The sequence below is a fragment of the Oncorhynchus kisutch genome, linkage group LG17, assembly GCF_002021735.2.
Source record: "Oncorhynchus kisutch isolate 150728-3 linkage group LG17, Okis_V2, whole genome shotgun sequence".
Lineage (NCBI taxonomy): Eukaryota > Metazoa > Chordata > Actinopteri > Salmoniformes > Salmonidae > Oncorhynchus > Oncorhynchus kisutch.
The window spans coordinates 75,480,827-75,489,231 of NC_034190.2; the positions used below are offsets into that span (position 1 = coordinate 75,480,827).

Genomic DNA, 8,405 nt, shown 5'->3' on the forward strand with positions numbered 1-8,405 from the left:
CAGTATTGAATAGAGTAGCCAATAATATGGTGGGATTTTACAGACCTCCCTCTCCGTATTGAATAGAGTAAGTAGCTGTTACGGATACAAGTATCCTGTGTGTGTGTTTCTTTTCTCTCCTTCTCCCCTCACAGGTGAAAATCATCACTCCCCAATCAGTCACCAATCAATCATCAATCAGAAGACACACCTCCTCCTGTTTCCTACCCAATCACAGTTCCTTTCCCTTGGTTTAAAAACCCTGTCAGTTGTTTGCTCTAGAGCGCAATCTCTCTGTAAATGCCATGTCTATAGGTCTCTGTGTTTCACTCTCTCTTTGTGTATGAACCTCTCTTTTGTTTGAGCACCTCCATAGCACTTTGTCATCACCTGTGAGTATTGTTTTTGGTTCTGGTGTTTGTATTTGATTGCTGGTGGGAAAAGGGGAAACCAAGACAAGTCGCCCATGGGCATACACTACCCGTAGGTAGACTTTCATAATACACTAGTTAGAACTGGGCAGACCACCCACTGTATTTTTGGTTAGTTAGCTGTTGTTAAAGTAGGCTAGTCTAGTTTAGGGGTGTTTTTGAATACTTATTGTTTCTTTCCTTGGGTCCAGCTCAGCCCCTTTTCCTGTTTCCCCCCCCCATTACTGTGTGTTTATTAATAAACCCTGAGTTTGACGGTAGATTTCAGTTGTCCTGGTTATTTCGTTCTCACTTTTACTTTGTCACTATAATTTGCATGAGTTATGTTACGGGTTTACACTACTGTAGCGCCACCTGTCTGCTTTGTTTTTAACCACAATCCCGCCATTTTTGTACAATGATTCAACTGCATCCTTCTCTTTCTTAAAGGTTGGGAGTAGTCGGCCTCTGACACTTTAGGGTGACCCTCATTGTCACTGCTTGTAAAGTTGAAAGACAGATCTAGGCTTCCTCCTCTGCGGATGTGATTCTGAACTCTTGCAGGTTGGTTTTCTTAAGGCAAAGACCTTGCCATCTCTATAGTCTACTTCATCTCTTCTAAATGTTCTTAGCTTGTCTGGCTTTAATGTCAGAGTGAATGTGACTACTTTCTCTTTCAAGATCTCATCACATTGTACTTTGTTAGAATTATCACTGTTCTGTGATTTTCCTTTTTAATTCTTAAATTTCTGTTTGGACTACTTGTGCTCTATTTAAAAGTAGCATTAGGTCAAAAGAACACTTGTTGAGAATAGCCTCCCATTTATCAGGGCTGATTGGAAAAAGCTGTTCAAAAGAGGACATTGTACAATCATTTCTTTGTACACCCCGACGAAGGCCATGCGTTTTAAAACTTTGTTCCCATTGAACATGCCATAACAAATAAAGACATTTTAATTAATTATAGGAAGAGTGCCTTGGTCCTCTCTTTTTGATGACCTTTAAATATGGACTTTTTGTCCACTACAGATAATTGTTGAGCTTGAATATATATTTTACCCTCTGTGAATATGCCATTCACACACATAATGAACAATGTATTCTCAGCTGAGCTTGACAGCAAACAATTCATCTTGATGGATGTATCACCCCCAGGCTTCTCAGATAATGGGGTCAAGAAAATAGCAGCATTGAAAGCAGTAGTAGTAAACCAGTAGTAAAATTGGCAGAATTATTTGCAACAATATCAAAGCCATTTTATCTGAAAATGTCAACAATTACAAATGTAGCTGCAGGTATAAGCCTATGTGATGGCAACCTGTTGTAGCACCTTTGCCTAACTGATGTCAATGGTGCCTATCTACGTCCTCTACACCTTCTTTCCTGTTGTCCTCTATATGCTGTTTGGCACAGGAAGACATGTCTCCACTGGTAATATACACTGATATGGTTAATCCAGGACTGGAGCCTGAAAAATGTATGGATAAAACACACAGGGCGGCTTTGTGAGACTGGCTTTGAATCTGGGTCTCCTCCGCCCATAAGACTGTGTTAGCCACCTGAGCTAAAGCCAAAGTTACTCATCTTAGTTTTTTTAGTTTTAGTTTTATTTATTCACAAAGTTTTGGGATTGATTTGTACTTTTGCACCAAATTACGTTCATCTCTAGGAGATGATCCCCACTGTATGATGCTGCCACCTCATGGTTCACCTTAGGGATGGTGCCAGGTTTACTCCAGATGTGACTCTTGGCATTCAGACCAAAGAGTTCCATCTTGGTTTCATCAGACCAGAGAATCTTGTTTCTTATGGTCTGAGTCATTAAGTGCCTTTTGGCAAACTCCAAGCAGGCTTTCATGTGCCTTTTACTGAGGAGTGGCTTCCGTCTGGCCACTCTACCATAAAGGCCTGATTTGGTGGAGTGCTGCAGAGATGGTTGTCCATCTGGAAGAAACAAGATTCTCTGGTCTGATGAAAGCAAGATTGAACTCTTTGGCCTGAATGCCAAGTGCCACGTCAGGAGGAAACCTGGCACCATCCCTATGGTGAAGCATGGTGGTGGCAGCATGCTGTGGGGATGTTTTTCCAGCGGCAGGGACTGGGAGACTACTCAGGATCGAGGGAAATATGAACAGAGCAAAGTACAGAGATCCCTGATTTAAAAACCTGCTCCAGAGCGCTCAGGACCTGAGTAGGGCGAAGGTTCACCTTCCAAAAGGACAACGACCCTAAGCACACAGCCAAGACAACGCAGGAGTGGCTTCGGGACAAGTCTCTGAATGTCCTTGAGGCCCAGCCAGAGCCCGGACTTGAACTCGATCGAACATCACTGGAGAGACTTGAAAATAGCTGTGCAGCGACACTCTACATCCAACCTGACAGAGGTTGAGAGGATCTGCAGAGAAGAATTGGAGAAACTCTCCAAATACAGGTGTGCCAAGCTTGTAGCGTCATACCCAAGAAGACTCAAAGCTGTAATCGCTGCTAAAGGTGCTTCAACAAAGTACTGAGTAAAGGGTCTGAATACTTATGTAAATGTGTTTTCAGTTGTTGCTTTTTAAAATAAATTTGCTTAATTTCTATAAACCTATTTTTGCTTTGTCATTATGGGGTATTGTGTGTAGAATGATGAGGGGGAAAAAACAATTTCAATTTTAGAATAAGGCTTTAAAGTCATGGTCTGAATACTTTCTGAATGCACTGTACATCTAGCTATTTTTATTACATCTATTAATTTGATTTGTACATTCATTAGCAAACATTATAATCAGCAACACTATAATCCAATTGATTATGCTTTTCAATAACGTGACGCAACGCCCTAGATGCTGCTGTGTGCAAGGATGGAGGCTTCTAGAGCAGAGCAGTGTTACTACCTCTCATAGGGATGAATTAGTAGCTCTCATATGCCTGTTGGTCCTGTAGGATATGATATGAACTTAGTAGGTTTAACCCTCTTATGGCTGCAGGGGCAGTATTGAGTAGATTGGATGAAAGGTGCCCAGAGTAAACGGCCTGCTCCTCAGTCTCAGTTACTAATATATGAATATTATTACCATTGGATAGAAAACACTCAAGTTTCTAAAACTGTTTGTCTGTGAGTATAACAGAACTCATATGGCATGCAAGAACCCGAGAATAAATCCAAATAGGAAGTGTGAGGTTGGTCGATTTTCAACCCAGGCCCTATTAAATTCACAGTGGGATATGAATGAAGTTGCACTTCCTAGGGCTTCCATTAGATGTCAACAGTCTTCAGAAACTTGAATGAGGCTTCTACTGTGTTGTGGGACTGAATAAGAGCTGAATGAGTCATCTTACCGGCAGAGAGCCATTTCCTGGTCACGCACATTCCACATGATATCGCCCTGCGTTCCATTGCTCCTCTAGACACAAAGGAATTCTCCGGTTGGAACTTTATTGAAGATTTATGATAACATCCTGATTGATTCTATACTTAGTTTGAAATGTTTCTTTGACCTGTATAACTTTTGGAAGTTTTTGTCCGAAGTAATGCACGAGCGTTTGGATATGTGTACCTAATGCGCTAACAAAAGTAGCTACTTGAACATAAATAACGGACATTATCGAACAAATCAAGCATTTATTGTGGAACTGTGATTCCTGGGAGTGCATTCTGATGAAGATCATCAAAGGTAAGGGAATATTTATAATGTGATTTCTGGTTTCTGTTGACTCCATGGCGGCTAATTTGATTATTTCTCTGAGCGCCATTTAAAAGAATCTGACACAGCGGTTGCATTAAGGAGAGGTATATCTATATAATGCCATGTGTATAACTTGTATTATCATCTACATTTCTACATCATAGTATTTCTGTTGAATTGATGTGGCTCTCTGCAAAATCACTGGATGTTTTTGGAACTAGTGAACGTAACGTGCCGATGTAAACTCAGAATTTTTGATATAAATATGAACTTTATCAAACAAAACATACATGTATTGTGTAACATGAAATCCTATGAAGAGGTTAGTGATTAATTGTGATTACCTGTGATTATTTGTGCTTATTGTGACTCCTCTCTTTGGCTGGAAAAATGGCTGAGTTTTTCTTTGGCTTGGTGGTGACCTAACATAATCGTTTGTGGTGTGTTCGCTGTAAAGCCTATTTGAAATCAGACACTGTGTTAGGATTAACAACAAGATTACCTTAAAAACGGTATAAGATACATGTATGTTTGAGGAATTTTAATTTAGAGATTTCTACTGTTTTGAATTTGGCGCCCTGCACTTTCACTGGCTGTTGTCATACCATCCCGTTAACGGGATTGCAGCCCACAGAAGTTTTAAAGGGGATGCCTAGTCAGTTGCACAACTGAATGCATTCAACCGAAATGTGTCTTCCACATTTAACCACATCAGTTGTTGCTGCGGGTCGACTGCCTTGCTTATTACACTCACCAAAGGGAGAGGTAGAATTGTTATAACCAGAGATAGGTATATTATAAGTATATGACTGGTTATAACCAAGTAAACTCACAATATTGTAAACATAAAGTTGGTAGACTTACAATATATGTAAACATTCGCACAATAATATTGTTTTCCTCAGGGCTGGACAGGGTGAGCAACACAGATCTACAGACCTTTAGAGAACCACAAGGTGAGTGGACTTCTGTACACATTGAAGAGACCTTTCTGTCTGTAATATTAATCACAATGCAGTAATTCCAGGAATTCTTGATGCAGTACCATAGTGCCAGACAGTGATCAATGTTGATTTGTCACCTTGTCCCTTTGAACACACACCTGCTAACTAACTTCAGTTGAATGAGCTTATTGTAAGCCCATCTGGATAAGAGCGTCTGCTAAGTTATTAAAGTCTTGTGCTTTTTTATGCAGTGACTTGTTCCATCTACCCTCCCCTTTAAAAAAAAGTGAGGTTTGGGATGGGTGCCCTGTTTTAACCTGACTCGCTCTCTCCTTAGTGTCCTGTTAACCTGACTACTGTATCTCTGTCACACCCTGATCTGTTTCACCTGTCCTTGTGATTGTCTCCACCCCCCCCCTCCAGGTGTCACCCATCTTCCTCAATATTCCCAGTGTATTTATTCCTGTGGTCTGTCTGTTGCCAGTTTGTCCTGTCAAGCTTACCAGCGTATTTTTTACCAAGCTCCTGTTTTCCTAGTCTCTTATTTCTAGTCCTCCCGGTTCTGACCTCTTGCCTGCCCTGACACTAAGCCCGCCTGCCTGACCATTCAGCCTGCCCTGACCTCGAGCCTGCCTGCCGCCCTGTACCGTTTGGACTCTGACCTGGTTTATGAACTTTTGCCTGTCCTCAACCTGCCTCTTGCCTGCTCCTTATTGTTTAATAAGTATCAGACTCGAACCATCTGCCTCCTGTGTCTGCATCTGGGTCTCGCCCAGTGTCATTATAATCTTTCCCCTCTCCCTAGTGACCTGTTAACCTAACTACTGCGTCTCTCTCTCTCTCTCCCTCCTTATTGCTGCGAGGTGCCTGGTTTAAAGATCCTGATGTACAATGGGCCCATATACTACGGCAACCGCAGCTTCTTCCGAGAGGACATGAGTCTTATGCCGGGTCTCACCTGGGAGAGGATCTCCAGTCGAGAGAAGGCCAGGGAGACCCTGGAGAAGAGGGAGAGAGAAGCTGTCAACTCTGGTGAGACTACACACTATCTGGGCTCGATCACATACTGTACATAAGAAAAGACAGCTGCAACTCTTTCAACATTATCTTCTGTAACTTACTGGTAATCTAGCTCCTCCCAGTTGCATAGGTTCCGGTGTATCCGACTCACCTGTCGATGATTCTCGAGGGAGCTCGGGTGGTCTCGGAAAAACAGCGTTTGGGGACTTCCGGATTCCTTCAGAGGTGAGCGAGGCACAGCGGATGGTGTGACCTAGGCCAGACCTTGTCTCACTCCTGCGTTCCCGTAGACGTCCATCAATCCTAATGGTGAGAGCATCGAGGTTCACCGGTAACTCCAGAGCAGCTCGTCTTTTATCACCTCTAATCATTCGTGAAGGAAGGTATCGAATAGGGAATCCGGATTCCAGGCACTCTCGGCGGCCAACGTGCGATAGTCTGCCACGCTACGGGAGTCTTGGAGTAATTCCAGTAGTTTTCGGGCTGCCTCGCTCCCGGATACCGGAGAACCGAATACCTTCCTCACCTCTGCCATGAGGTCTTCCAGATCATGACAAATAGTGGATTGTTGCTCCCAAACTGCTGTAGCCCAGGATAGTAGACAGATTACTGGGTGGTTGGGAGGTCTAAGGTGGAGGGCTGCCTATGAGCTAACTCACTGATTTGTTCCATAATAGCCTTTGGTCGTGGCATTCCGTCAGGGAACGAAGCCCTTCCAAAAGGTCCAGCAGTAGCTCCTCATGCCTCCTAATGGTGGCTCCCTGCAGGGAGACAGCGTGGCGGAGCTGGTCCAAGTTTGCTGGGTCTGTCATGGCAAGTTTGTACATTAAGGACACAGGACGAGACCCAGATGCAGATGGTTTGAGTCTCAGATATTTATTATAATCCAAGGGGCAGGCAAGAGAATGGTCGTGCACAGGCAAAATATCATAAGGTCAGAGTCCGGTAGGTACAACGTGGCGGGCAGGCTCAAGGTCAGGGCAGGCAGTATGGTCAGACAGGCGGGTTCAGAGTCAAGGCAGGCAAGTGTCAAAAACCTGGAGGACTAGCAAAAGAGCGATAAGAAAAAGAAGGCGCACAGAAAAACACGCTGGTTGACTTGACAAGACGAACTTGCAACAGACAAACAGGGAACACAGAAACAAATACCCAGGGACTAATGGGGAAAACAGGTGACACCTGGAGGTGGGTGGAGACAATCACAAAGACAGGTGAAACAGATCAGGGCGTGACACATACTGTACTTGATTTGCCTCAGAAGTCTTCAAACAATGACATAGCTGATATCTTGTGAGTAGGCCTAGAACTGTGTGCGTTCTGCATTAGCATACTGGATGTTGAGCTGTCACAGGGCCTTTCTAGTGGTACCAGCATAGTCTAGAACAGTGTTTCCCCCACATCCTCGAGCCCTGGACTAGAGGTTGCATAGTGCTACACCAGGTATCAGCAACTCCATTCCTTGGGGGCCTGATCGATGCCACACTTTGTCCCCAGCTAACACGCCTCACTCCAATAAATCAACTAATCATGATCTTCAGTTTAAAATGCCATTGGTTTCATCAGCTGTGTTAGCTAGGGATGGGGGAAAAGTGTGACACCACTCTGGCCCCAGAGGACTGAAGTTTCCCCATCCCTGTACAACATAATCCTATTACCTTGACCTGATAAAACCCTGTGGCAAAACCCTATGTGGAGTTCAACACAGGGCAATCCAAACAAACTAGGTATTTGCTTACTTGATGCTGGATGCCCATGGATGGAAGTTATTCATGTTAACCATGGCATATTTCAAAGAACCCTCTACACAGTAGCACCCTTCAGGTTTTCTTCCTTTTTAAAAAGCTCAAGGAGTGTTTTACTATTTGGCAGGCATGCAGGAAGGAAGTAGCCCACTTCAATTAGTGCCTGGTGGTACACAACACTCACTCTGGTCAGGTGTTTATGAAAGCAACAATATCTCTCTAGCAGACCTCAATTCCACTCCACTCATGCCAACACACACAAACACACCAAACTAATTTATAACTTAGACACACGCACACACACACACATAGCGTACATGTGACCAAACCACTCATCGTACAATGGAAATAAGACTGCAAATTAGGACCTCAAATAAAATAACAGAAGGCCTATTTCACCCAGTATCATATTCAATAGTACAAGGAGCAACTATTTACCAACTAACCACAAGTGATGTTGCTCGGTTTTGCCAATGGTACAGCGTATAGACTTGTGACATGATATACAATTAAACAAGGCCAGAGGGGGTGTGGTATATGTCCAATATACCACAGATAAAGGCTGTTCTTATGTACGACGCAAAGCGGAGTGCCTGGATACAGCCCTTAGCCGTGGTATATCGGCCATATACCACAAACCAA

At 43.4% G+C, this 8,405-nt stretch overlaps 1 long non-coding RNA gene across 1 annotated transcript; it reads left to right on the forward strand.

Annotated features, from left to right (window-relative positions):
* The first annotated feature begins 260 nt into the window (after positions 1-260).
* Positions 261-5,173, forward strand: LOC116354439 (uncharacterized). The gene is made up of 3 exons (XR_004203720.1): positions 261-371; positions 840-953; positions 4,963-5,173. It is a non-coding gene; the product is annotated as an uncharacterized LOC116354439 (long non-coding RNA).
* Positions 5,174-8,405: the final 3,232 nt, after the last annotated feature.